The sequence below is a fragment of the Muntiacus reevesi genome, chromosome 15 (assembly GCF_963930625.1).
Source record: "Muntiacus reevesi chromosome 15, mMunRee1.1, whole genome shotgun sequence".
Lineage (NCBI taxonomy): Eukaryota > Metazoa > Chordata > Mammalia > Artiodactyla > Cervidae > Muntiacus > Muntiacus reevesi.
The window spans coordinates 30,138,270-30,151,210 of record NC_089263.1 but is presented as its reverse complement, the minus strand read 5'-3'; the positions used below and the strand labels follow the sequence as shown (position 1 = coordinate 30,151,210).

At 42.8% G+C, this 12,941-nt stretch overlaps 1 protein-coding gene across 2 annotated transcripts in view; it reads left to right on the top strand.

Annotated features, from left to right (window-relative positions):
* The first annotated feature begins 6,800 nt into the window (after nucleotides 1–6,800).
* Nucleotides 6,801–12,941, top strand: part of SCAPER (S-phase cyclin A associated protein in the ER) — a 398,005-nt gene continuing 391,864 nt past the window's right edge. For both annotated transcript variants that reach the window (XM_065906683.1, XM_065906682.1), the window contains exon 1: nucleotides 6,801–6,860. The gene's annotated coding sequence lies outside the window, so the exon portion shown is untranslated. The remainder of the gene's footprint in view (nucleotides 6,861–12,941) is intronic.

Genomic DNA, 12,941 nt, shown 5'->3' with positions numbered 1-12,941 from the left:
TTAAATGGCAGAGCCTGGACCTGCTGCAGAACCTTTTCATTTTCTGGGAACACAGGTTTCTCAGTAAATGGCTCAGAGAAATACATCCAGATGTGGTGTATGTTGCCTCAAAAATCCAAATGGGCCCACCATGATCTTTCTTAGTGTTTGGATGCACAAGGTACAGAAACCTGTCTTTAGCTTTTTTTTTTTTTTTTTTAGTTCTACCACTTTATTGCTACCAACCCATCTTCCTCCACCCTCGTGCACACATGCTCAGTCATGTAACCCCATGGACTTCAGCTTGCCGGGCTCCTCTGTCCATGAACTTTTCCAGGCAAGAATACTGGAGTGGGTTGCCATTTCCTTCTCCTGAAACCTGTCTTTAGCTTTAACACAGGGATTCTTGACTTTTTCATCTTGACATTTTGAATTTGATAGTTCTTGATTGTGAGGAGGTGCCCTGTACATTTCAGGATGTTTAGCAGAATCCTTGGGTCTCTGCCCACAAGATGCCGATAGCCACTAACTCCCTTCCCACAGCTGTGACAACCAAAAATGTCTCCAGATATTGCCTGGTCAATGTTCAGTAGGAGACAAAATTGTCTCTGGTTGAGAACCACTGCTGTACAGGAATCCTGCAATACTCCTTCACAGAAGTTGTATGTCTCTGGCATTCATGTATCTTACTGAGAATATTTGCTACTTCCTGTTCACTGAGTCAGTCAACAGATGCTATTAGGGTCTGGATCAGATGAATGTTCTATGGGACGTCCAGATGGTCAAGGTCCATGTGGGCTACACTGTGACAGTATTTAAGAACTGACATGGACCTGAAGTAAAACTGTAAAAGTCAGTTACTGTTCCTGACATATGAAAATGTGTTGCTTTGATTTTCTTTGCTAATTGATTTGAGGGGAAAATGATTTGCCAGATCAACAGCTGCATACTGCATGGGCAAGAACAGCATGGGCAGGACTAGGTTGATATATTTCAGCAAAGATGCCATATCTGGATCAAAAGGTGCAAGTGGAATCACTGCCTCATTTTGTTTTGGTTTTTTTTTTTTTTTTTGACTTGACAAATATTTATTAAGCACCTATCACACATTCAACACTGTTTTAGGTACTAAGAATGTATCTGTGAACAAAGGAATCATGATTTATGTTTATCTATTAATAGTTTGATGTAAATCAAAACTACACTGAGATATCACTTCACACCAACCAGAATGACTATCATCAAAAAACCCACAAACAACAAATGCTGGAGAGGGTGTGGAGGAGAAGGGAACCCTCTTATACTGTTGGCAGGAATGTAAGTTGGTACAACCATGAGAAAACTGTATGGAAGTTCCTTAAAAAGCTAAAAATAGAGCTATATAACCCTGCAATCTCATTCCTGGTCATACATCTGGAGAAAAACATGACCCAAAGGATACATGCACCCCAATGTCCATTGCAACACTGTTTACAATAGCCAAAACATGCTACTGCTGCTGCTGCTGCTAAGTCACTTCAGTCATGTCCGACTCCCTGCCTCCCCATAGATGGCGGCCTACCAGGCTCCTCTGTCCCTGGGATTCTCCAGGCAAGAATACTGGAGTGGGTTGCCATTTCCTTCTCCACTGCATGCATGCATGCTAAGTCGTTTCAGTCATGTCCAACTCTGTGAGATCCCATGGACAGCAGTCGACCAGGCTCCCCTGTCCATGGGATTCTCCAGGCAAGAATACTGGAGTGGGTTGCCATTTCCTTCTCCAATGCATGCATGCGTGCTAAGTCGTTTCAGTCATGTCCGACTCTGTGCGACCCCACGGACAGCAGCCGACCAGGCTCCCCTGTCCATGGGATTCTGTAGGCAAGAATACTGGAGTGGGTTGCCATTTCCTTCTCCAGGACATGGAAGCAACCCAAATGTCCATTGACAAAGGAACAGATAAAGAAGATGTGGTATATATAAACAATGTTTCAAAATCTCCTGAGTAGAAGCTTGGAAAATCTCAATTTCTGTCTAGTTTTGCCACTGTCAAAAGCAGGAATTAAACGGAGGTGAAATGAGACTCATCACTTTTGCATCTATCAAATCTTTGATGGTGGCACCGATCCCCGCAATTCCCAGAAGGCTGTGATATTGCATTGGCTTGGAGAATTCAACGGACAGTACAGTCCATGGGGTTGGAAAGAGTTGGAAACAACCTAGTGACTTACACTTTCAGTTACACTTTACCATTTTGTTAGGGAAGGGCAGTTCCAGGGGCCACTTGGCTCTGCCTACCGTAACAGTCCTTTCTGCATGGGTCAGGAAGCTAGTGCAGGAAATCTGCCAGTTGCCAAGCCTATCTAGTTTAAATATGCATTTAGGACCTGGAAAATTAACTCAGCATGGGTTTACAGAACTCTCTGAGCCCTCTGTGGATTGACTTGGATATAAACTTATTATCCAGTTACCCGAAGCTCTCAATCTATCCAGGGGTCCCAAAGGATTAGCATGAATTCAGATCAGTGTCTAATAATCCTTCAAAGTCTGGATATGTCCCTGCCCTCAGTGCATGCTCATTCTTTTAAAAGGCACAGGTCCTTTGGGGAAAGTCTTAGAGAAAGATTTATGGTATACAGTTGTGACAATGTTGCAGTGTCCTTCCTCAAGAGGACCCAGTTTCTCCTTTAATCACTGGACCCTGGGTATGTGCTATAACCAGGAACTGAATTAGGGGTCAAGACTTCCTTTTGTGGCAATTGAAGTGAGGTTTCTGTGTACTAGAATGTTAGTTTTCCCGGTTGTTTATATCAAGTAAAACTTTAGTAGGCTACCCATCCATTAATATTTGAGTCCTAGGGATCCTGTCATCAAGTTGGTACTCCCACAGGTCCCTGAGGATCAAAACATTGACTGCCACTCTGCCCCTGCAGTCCACTGTGGTCCATCATGATAACTGTGGCTCCTTGTCTCTATGGTTTATTGTTGGCACATGGCCCCTGCCACTCTGGCAACATTCCCACTGAAACCAGGAAACCCATTTCAGTCTTCCTTGGTCCAAGGAGGAGAGGCATTGCAGAGCTTCCAAAGAGGCCTATGTTTCTCTCACTAATGTTTTCTCAGTGTCTTAGTGCCCTCTGACTCCTTCTACAAAATAGTCAGGAGAAGGGTGAGCAGGTTACACATAATAAATTTACTCCAATATTTCTGTCACCTTGACTCTTTCATGTGTGACCCTGTAACTTGACTTTTTTGTGTGAATCTTTACATTTCTTTCTCCCCATTGTGCATGCTCAGTCAATTCAGTTGAGTTCAACTCTTTGTGACTCTGTGGATCCATCAGGCTTCTCTGTCCATTGGTTTTCCCAGCAAGAATACTGGAGTGGGCTGCCATGTCTTCTTTCAGGGGATCTTCTCAACCCAGGGATCAAACCTGCACTTCCTGTATTGCAGGAAGATTCTTTACCCTGAGCTGCTGGGGAAGCCCTCCTTCTCCCCATTATTTGAGTGAAATTCTGACTACTTAGTTTCATTGAACATAGACCACTACTGAATCCTGGTTTCAATCAACCGTATCAGGCAGGCTGCTAGAGATGCTCCTTTTAGAACATTAAGAGCAGAAGGACACCTGTGTTTAATCTGACATATTATATTCTACCCTTTCTTTTGTAATACCTTTAGAATCTACTCTGATACAGTTTTCCAGGCTATTGCTAATGTAAATACAAAAGATACTCTAATTGTTTGGGTGTATAAGTTCATTTATCTATTTATTATCTGGAATATACCTTATAATTCTCTCCTGGTTCCCTGGATTTAACTTTAGAAGTGGGTTTGGAGGTAGTAGGGGGATAGGATTTGGGGGAAGAATAGATATCTCTTTTCAAGGCAACTGCTTCATATATATTCTTTCAACAGGGGAAGGTCAGTTTTCTAAATAAAGGAGATGGGACTTGGGGATATTTGGGGGCCAGTTGGAGGTCACCTCAAATGTCTCCATCTTAAGTCACAGGACCATGCTAGTTTCCAGTTGATGTCCTAACTTTAAGACAGTGACTTAGGCTGTGAATTCAATGTGATCACATTTTAGCAACTTGAACAGATATATTTGGTTCTGATGTTCAACCATGGTCTGTCCTTAAGTGGTAAGAAACAAGAGATTCGTCATGCCACTGTAGAAGAACCACTTTCTGGTTCTCTGATCACACATTGAGCTGAGAGTTTAAAGCTCTGAATTTAATATTTTCCTTCTCTAAGCTGCTTAATCCTTGTGAAGTTGTCCGCCTACTCTGTAGTCCTTGTAATTATCACAACTAACACATAGTGAAGTACAGTAGCTCCAAATTTTCTTATTTCCTTACCTTCATCTGGCATTTTCTTACAAGCAACTGCAGATACTAATTTAAGCAATTATAGTACCATTGCTTGGCGCAGATTACTAGAATTTTATTTTTCACTTGTTGGAGGTGATAATGGCATTCAAGTTAAACAGGTGAGCAAATTAAACTCCTGGTGAACAATGGAAAGATGTGATGTTATCAGAACCTCAAAGCTAAGGCTGTCAGGCAAAATCTAGAGCCATGGCAGGAGGTTCCCAGTTGGAGTCGGAGCCACAGAGATGTTGTGTTAACCACTGGAGATGATGCTCGAGGGAGAACAAGAGAGAAGAAATCTCTTGGCTTCTCCTCTCCTACTGCTCTACGCAGAAAGAGGCAGTGAAGCCAGGGGATTTACCTGAGAGAAGCAAGAGAGGCTGGTTTTGAAGTCCTCTGCAATTCAATTCCAGTCTTATGGTAAACTTTACTTTTTACTGAGTGAGTCCTTGTTCCTTGTTTTCAAGGGGATCTAACCATCAGAGTTTGTACAAAGTGCTTTGGAAGCCCAATGGAGAGAGCAGCCAAGCTTGCTGCGGGTGTGCAGGAAGGGCTATTTGAGGTCCCAGAGGTGAGAGGCAGTTTGCCAGGTGGAACAGAAGAGAAGGAGCATACTGGAGGGCCCAGCGTGTCAGAAGTCAAGAGGTGGGGCAGGACAGGCAGCTAAAGGAAAAGGGACAGTTGTATGATAGTACGTGCCTGTGTGCTAAGTCACTTCAGTCATGTTTGACTCTTTGCAACCCCATGAGCTATAGCCTGCCAAGCTTCTCTGTCTGTGGGATTCTCCAGGCAAGAATGCTGCAGTGGGTTGCCATTTTCTTCTCCAGGAGATCTTCCTGAACCAAGTATCAAACCCATGTGTCCTGCATTGGCAGGTGGGTTCTTTACTACCAGTGTCACCTGGGAAACCCTATATGATAGAAAAAAAAGTGAAAGTTAAAGTGTTAGTCACTCAGTTGTGTCTGACTCTTTGCAACTCCAAGGACTGTAGCCCACCAGGCTCCTCTGTCCATGAAATCCTCCAGACAAGAATCCTGGAGTGGGTAGCCATTCCCTTTTCAAGGGCTTCTTCTCGACCCAGGTATTGAACCCAGGTCTCCTGCACTGCAGGCAGATTCTTTACCATCTGAGCCACCAGGGAACTCTCTATATGATAGTACCTACCTCATATTTAAGGCTAAATGAAAAAAAGAAACCAAACAGTCACTGGTACATTTTGAGCTCTAACTGTACACTAAACTATTTTAAGTGCTTTCTAAAAATTGATTCATTTAAGACTCACAAAAACCCATTAAGGTGTACCTTAATACTACATTTTACAGATGAGAAAAAATGAAGTTTAGAGAGTTTAGTAATTTTCCCAAGGTCACACACTTACATGACCTGACCGCAAAGTCAGAGTCTTTACTTCTTGCTGTCCAGTTCAGTTTAATGGGGTTTGGTGGGTTGGGTGAGAGATTTCAAGATGGGAATGGTCGTTTAGATGCTTATGGAAATGAGAGGGAGAGGAAAAAGGGGACAATGATAAGAGGAATAAGGCCCTAACTACCTTTCATGGAAGAACAGTATGTGCTCTCTTTACCTTACTCATTTTATTTATCATCTCTACCCTGCTCTAGGAAGGCACAGATTTTTATCTGTTTTGTTTACTTATTAATTCCAAGAATCTAGAATAGCATCTGATATACAGTAGGTGTTCAAAAAACACTTGTTAAATGAAAGAGCGAGTTTTCTAAGAAGGCAGGAGGTGGGAACTGCCAGAACCACCAACAGTATGTATGGTTCCTGCCCTCACAGCACTTACAGTCTAGCTGCGAGGTAAGACTCCATTGGATTCCCACACACTGTGGGTAACAAAGAGAGGGAAAGGTATAATGAGCTTGAGTTTCTCAGACGGCTGAGAAGTGACGGGGTAATATTTATGTGATAATTAATGTCTGAATGGTTCTGACATCGTTGAATTACTTAATTCGTATGTTTGTCTTTGAAGTACAGAAAACACAATTGTTAGGACTTCGTACTTTGATCCTTTCAAGTCTGGCCCGCGGGCGGTGCCGAATAAAGCTTTGCAGGAGAGGGTAAGCTGTGTTTGGCTTAGGACTGCACTTCTCTGAAGCAATTTCAGAGTTACAGATTTCTCAGGCGGACTTCTAGGTTCTTTATCTTTGGGACAGACTATGGTGATAAAGGAAGCAGAGGGAAGGGAGGGACTGATTTCGTGAGAGAAACAACTGTGTGGCCAAAAGCGAGGTGCAAGCACAGCCTGGGGAAGGGAACAGACCCGAGAAGCAGCCGCGCCCGGGTCACGAAAGAAACCCACGCCCTACCTCCCGCCTCGGCAGCCCGTCGGCGGGAAGCTGGCTGCGCTTGCGCGCGGGATGCTGGGGAGCGGAGCACCGAGGGGCGCGGCCGCAGCTGGGAGTCACGTGGTGCGCCGGCCAGCCGCCCCGCCCCTCCGCAATCGCCCCGCCCCGCCCCTTTCCCGGCGGGACGCTCGGAGCCGCCCCGAACTGCGCAGGGCGGCCAGGGGTGAGTGTCCGCGAGGGGCGCGCGTTACGCAGAGCCGGGAGATCCTGCACTGGGGTGCGGGTCGGCGGAAGGCGTAGAGGGGGCCAAGGGGACAAAATGGCGGCGGGGTACGCCCTTTCACCCCCTCCCCTCACCTGGGAGTGCGAGCGGAGAGGGACGGGGATCATTGCTGGGGGAGGGGACCGCGGCAGCTCGGGAGGGCCGTTGGGGTCCTCCGAGGAGGCCTGCGGACGGGGGTGGGCAGGCTTTGGGCCTGTCCTGCGGACTCATCTGGGGGTGTGAGCGACAGGGGACTCCGCGCACCCCGCGGGCCGAGAGGTGGGCGGGGGGCTGCTTTACTCCATCAGAGGGGCGGCCCAGGGCGGCCGCGGGTCGACGCTTTCGGAGTGTCCAAACTACTAGGGGCTAGCGGAGGAGCTGCCTTCCCAGCCTTTCATTTGACAGGTGGTCGTCACCGCGTCATTCTCAGCAGGGTTTACCACGCTTTTCCTGCACGTTGACTCGGATATGAGCTCTGCCCGGGAAGCAGGGCGGGAAAGGTCTCTGCATCTTACCGATGCGTAAATTGAGGCCTGGAGGGGTAAAGAGTTTAACCAGGGCCTGGCACCTGGGTGTAGTAGAACCTAGCCTTCTGCCACTTTTGGTGCTCCTTTCCCAGCCCCTCAGTCGCGCCTTCCATCCCCTGCCAGTGAGGGACGGGATTGTTTGAAAGCAGACAGAAAACTGGTCCTCCAAGCAGCACCTGCTGCTGTCAAGTGGCTCCCGCTGAGTTGGGACCCGCCCGCTTGAGAGCAGCTTCTTCCTGTTGTTGGTGAACTGTATTCCTCATTCTATTTGTGCCAAGTTATTCTAACATGAAAATAGCTCTTCAGTATAATATCTTATTGAATAGAGTCATTCTTTATATATAAGCACATGTTGATTTCACCAGCGTTAGCAATTTCATTCCCATCAGTGTCAACGATCCGAGGTGGAAGGATGGGATAAGCGTTGTACCTTTTACCAGTGGGGAAACTGAGGTCATTCCTTACCCCAGGTCAGCCGCTGGTAAATGGTTCATCTGGCACTAAGTTTTTTAAACCTAAGGTTGGTATTCTGACCAGTATCCCACTCTGGTTTATATTGATGCTCTGGTCCTTGTATTTTTTTTTTTTTTTTTTTTTTTTGGTCGTTGTTGTTAAATGCGACTTTTCCTCAAAATGTGTTCGTGGCAGATTGATTTATGCTGCATATTGAAGTGACTTGAATAATATCCACTAAGGAATTAATGTTAATTACAGAGTCAGTTTTTATTATGATTTGAAAAGGTGTGAGTGGAAGTGTGGCTTAAAGGCTTTGAAGGCAAACTGATCTGAGTTTGAATCCCAGCTCTCCTACTTGTCCTTTGACAAATTTTTGTGAGCCTTGGTTTCCTCGTCTGTAAAATATGGATATTATTGTCTACCTCACAAGTAAATGAGGTGTCTAAAGCTTTAGAACTGCTTCTGGCCCATATTAAGCACTCAGCATATGCTTTTTCCTTTTCTTTCTTTCTCCCCACTCCCTTGAGCTGCAATTTTTTTTTTTTTTTTTCATTTTCTGAACCCTGTACAGAGTTCAGTTCAGTTTGGTTTAGGTCAGTTTACCTGGTGGATAGGTATGGAAGCATAATCAGTGTGGCTGTATAGATACAGTTATGAAAAATTGGCTAATTGAGTGTCAAAGGATCTAGTGTTTTAAGCACAGACTTCAAAATTGTTCTTCCAGCTTCATAGATATTTAAGAATCTCTAAAATGTTGATTTGACACTGACTTCACTAATTCCTTCATCTAATCACTATATGAAGGGGATTGACATTGTCCTCTTTCACCTTCACACCCAATCACAACCCAACCTAGTTTAAAGAAGAAGCAAAAATTCTTTGGGAAATCATATAGGAACATTCTTTAAACACTTAGAAAGTAGTAGTGGTATTTAATGGGAAAATAAATAGGATTCTCTTTAATGGTGCAGTCTAATATCCTTTGTGAAATCAGCATTTCTGAAATTGTAGAAATGAAAATGGCCAATGGCTTGTATAACAAAACAAGTCACTAATAAAAGTCTGTTTCCAGTTTTATGCTGGGATGGGTTTTTCACACACGTGTGTTTGGCTTTGGTGGTAGTCTTATGGAATATAAAGAGAAAGATCTACAGTACATTGGTGGAGACATCCTTAAAAAATATTAGAAAGTATTTTTTTGCTCTGTGACATGAAACACTAATGAGTTCATGAAACTTTATTAAAACAATTTCTACATTTTAATGATAACTTCCTAAAGTAAGTTTATTATGTATTTTGAAAGCATATGCAAAGTGGAGAGAATAGAAAAATTAATTTCTATGTACCAATCTATTTCAGTAATTACCTGTTACTGAACAGACAGTCTTGCCCCACAAAAGCTGTCACTTCCCATTCTTTTGGAAGCAAATCTCAGCTATCATATTTCATTTGTAAAGATTTCTATGCGTCAAGCTCGCTTTTAATATATTGTTGGAAAAGAGAGGTAATTTTGATATTTTCAAAGAGGCATGGGTTTATGGGAGAAAATAAATACCTCTTCAGTTAAGTCGCTCAGTCATGTCCAACTCTTTGCGACCCCATGAACTGCAGCACGCCAGCCCTCCCTGTCCATCACCAACTCCCGGAGCCTACCCAAATTCATGTCCATCGAGTCGGTGATGCCATCCAACCATCTCATCCTTTGTTGTCCCCTTCTCCTCCTGCCCTCAATCTTTCCCAGCATCAGGGTCTTTTCAAATGAGTCAGGTCTTCGCCTCAGATGGCCTAAGTATTGGAGTTTCAGCTTCAACATCAGTCCTTCCAATGAACATCGAGGACTGATCTCCTTTAGGATGGACTGGTTGGATCTCCTTGCAGTCCAAGGGACTCAAGAGTCTTCTCCAATACCACAGTTCAGAAGCATCATTTCTTCGGCACTCAGCTTTCTTTATACTCCAACTCTCACATCCATACATGACTACTGGAAAAACCATAGCCTTGACTAGATGGACCTTTGTTGGCAAAGTATGTCTCTGCTTTTTAATATGCTGTCTAGGTTGGTCATCGGAGAAGGCAATGGCACCCCACTCCAGTACTCTTGCCTGGAAAATCCCATGGACGGAGGAGCCTGGTAAGCTGCAGTCCATGGGGTCGCTAAGAGTCGGACACAACTGAGCAACTTCACTTTCTTTTTTTTTTTTTTCCATTTATTTTTATTAGTTGGAGGCTAATTACTTTACAATATTGTAGTGGTTTTTGCCATACATTGACATGAATGAATCAGCCATGGATTGCAACTTCACTTTCATTTTTCACTTTCATGCATTGGAGAAGGAAATGGCAACCCACTCCATTGTTCTTGCCTGGAGAATCCCAGGGACGGGGGATCCTGGTGGGCTGCCATCTATGGGGTCCCACAGAGTCGGACATGACTGAAGTGATTTAGCAGTAGCAGTAGCAGGTTGGTCATAACTTTCCTTCCAAGGAGTAAGCGTCTTTTAATCTCATGGCTGCAGTCACCATCTGCAGTGATTTTGGACCCCCCCCCAAAATAAAGTCAGCCACTGTTTGCACTGTTTCCCCATCTATTTGCCATGGAGTGATGGGGCCGGATGCCATGATCTTAGTTTTCTGAATGTTGAGCTTTAAGCCAACTTTTTCACTCTCCTCTTTCACTTTCATCAAGAGGCTCTTTAGTTCTTTACTTTCTGCCATAAGGTGGTGTCATCTGCATATCTGAGGTTATTGGTATTTCTCCCAGCAATCTTGGTTCCAGCTTGTGCTTCATCCAGTCCAGCATTTCTCATGATGTACTCTGCATATAAGTGAAATAAGCAGGGTGACAACATACAGCCTTGACTGTATACTCCTTTTCCTATTTGGAACCAGTCTGTTGTTCCATGGCCAGTTCTAACTGTTGCTTCCTGACCTGCATACAGATTTCTCAAGAGGTAGGTCAGGTGGTCTGGTATTCCCATCTCTTTCAGAATTTTCCACAGTTTATTGTGATCCACACAGTCAAAGGCTTTGGCATAGTCAATAAAGCAGAAATAGATGTTTTTCTGTAACTCTCTTGCTTTTTCAATGATCCAGTGGATGTTGGCAATTTGATCTCTGGTTCCTCTGCCTTTTCTAAAATCAGCTTGAAATACCTCTTAGTTGATGTATTCATGGTAATAAATATGGGAGTGATCAGAATTGAAAACCTCATTAAACAACTTGGAATTATGAACTGTTTATATTGCTTTTCAAAATACTTACTTTACTGTTATATACTTATTTTCCAGTTGGCAAATGTGAAAAATTACTAGTAGTTTTGAGTGTGCTGACATCAGCATTGTTTCAGTCTCAGAAAGTAAATACTCAAGATTTTCTTTTATTTCAGAAAAGGCAAAAACATGAGTGATAAATTTTATGAATGTTGGACAATAACTGACTGAAACTCTGATTTTTCTAGAATTTATTGACAAACACAAGACAGTTCATAGATGGATAGATGTACTGTCATTACTTTGCTTAGTTGGGCCTATATTTTTTAGAGTCATGCTAATAGCAGGCTTCTTCCTATTTGGGGCCTGCCGTTTGATTCTTGCCTTTTCAGAACCTGTATGCTTGAACTCAGAGAGGACAGAGGCCTTTCCTGGCACTTGAGCCAGTCTTCACATTTTTATCTCTAGGACTCTCAGGTGCCTCTACATTCTGGGACTGCAGGGCAGGGTAGGACAAGTGACTTCAGTTCATCACAGGCAGCAACCTGTTCAGAACCCTTGGGCCCAGTTAGTCGTAGTGTTCATTCCCTGCTTACTAACTTTTGTGTGTGTGTGTGTGTGCTGTATTTTCTGCTTGGCCATTGTTTTCCTGTAGCCTGGAGTTCTCAAATTTAATTTGAGTAGCACTCCCAATATTTTGCCATATTCATTTTTTTATATTAGCTGATTTTTCATTTATGGTGGTATTATGTTTCCTTTTAAAATTTAAGTAAAAATGTAGTTCTTTTCATAGAGAAATGTTATGTAGATAATAGTACAGATGGTAGTTAGGACAAGTATGAAAGTAGTAACTGAAATTTTGGAAATTATAAGTCCTTTTTTTAAAAAAAGCAGCTTTATTGAGATATTTCACATAGAAAATTCAACCGTTAAAGTGTACATTTTAGTGGTTTAAAAAAACTTGCATCTACAAATCAGTAAATGTGATATGCCACTTTAACAAAATGAAGGCTGAAAATCATATGATTATCTCAATAAATGCAGAAAAAAGCATGTGACAACATTTAGCACTCATTTATGATAAGCACTCTCAACACAGTGTGTTTAAGAGGAATATACATCAACATACTAACAGCCATATATGAAACAGACCTTCAGTTAACATCATACTTAATGGTGAAAGCTTAAAGCTATCTCTCTAAAATCGGGTCAAGACAGAGATGCCAACTCTTGCCACTCTTATTCAACGTAGTATTGGAAGTCCTAGCCAGAGCACTCAGGCAGGAAAAGGAAGTAGAAGACATCCAAATTGGAAAGAAGATGTAAATTCATCACTATTTGTGGATAACATGATTTTGTAAATAGAAAATCCTAAGGATGCCACCAAAAAACTATTAGAAATAAATCCAGGGGAATTCCCTGACAGACCACTTGTTAGGACGCCACCCTTCCACTGCAGGGGGCGTAGGTTGATCCCTGGTTGAGGAACTAAGATTCCACATGCTGATCAGCCAAAAAAAGAAAAGAAATAATAACTACAGTATAGTTGCAGGATACAAAATAAAAATACAGAAATCTGTTGTATTACTATATGCTAACAATATGCTAGCAGAAAGAGAAATTAGGAAAAGAATCCTATTGAAATTGCAATAAAATAATAAAATAGGAATAAAAGTAAGGATGGAAAGACCTTTGAATTAAAAAATGTAAGACATTGTTGAAAGAAATTGAAGAAGACACAAATAAATAGATATTCCATGCTTATGGATTGGAAGAATTAATATTGTTAAAAAGGCCGTATTACCTAATGCAATCTACAGATTCAGTGCAATCCTGTCAACATTCCAGGG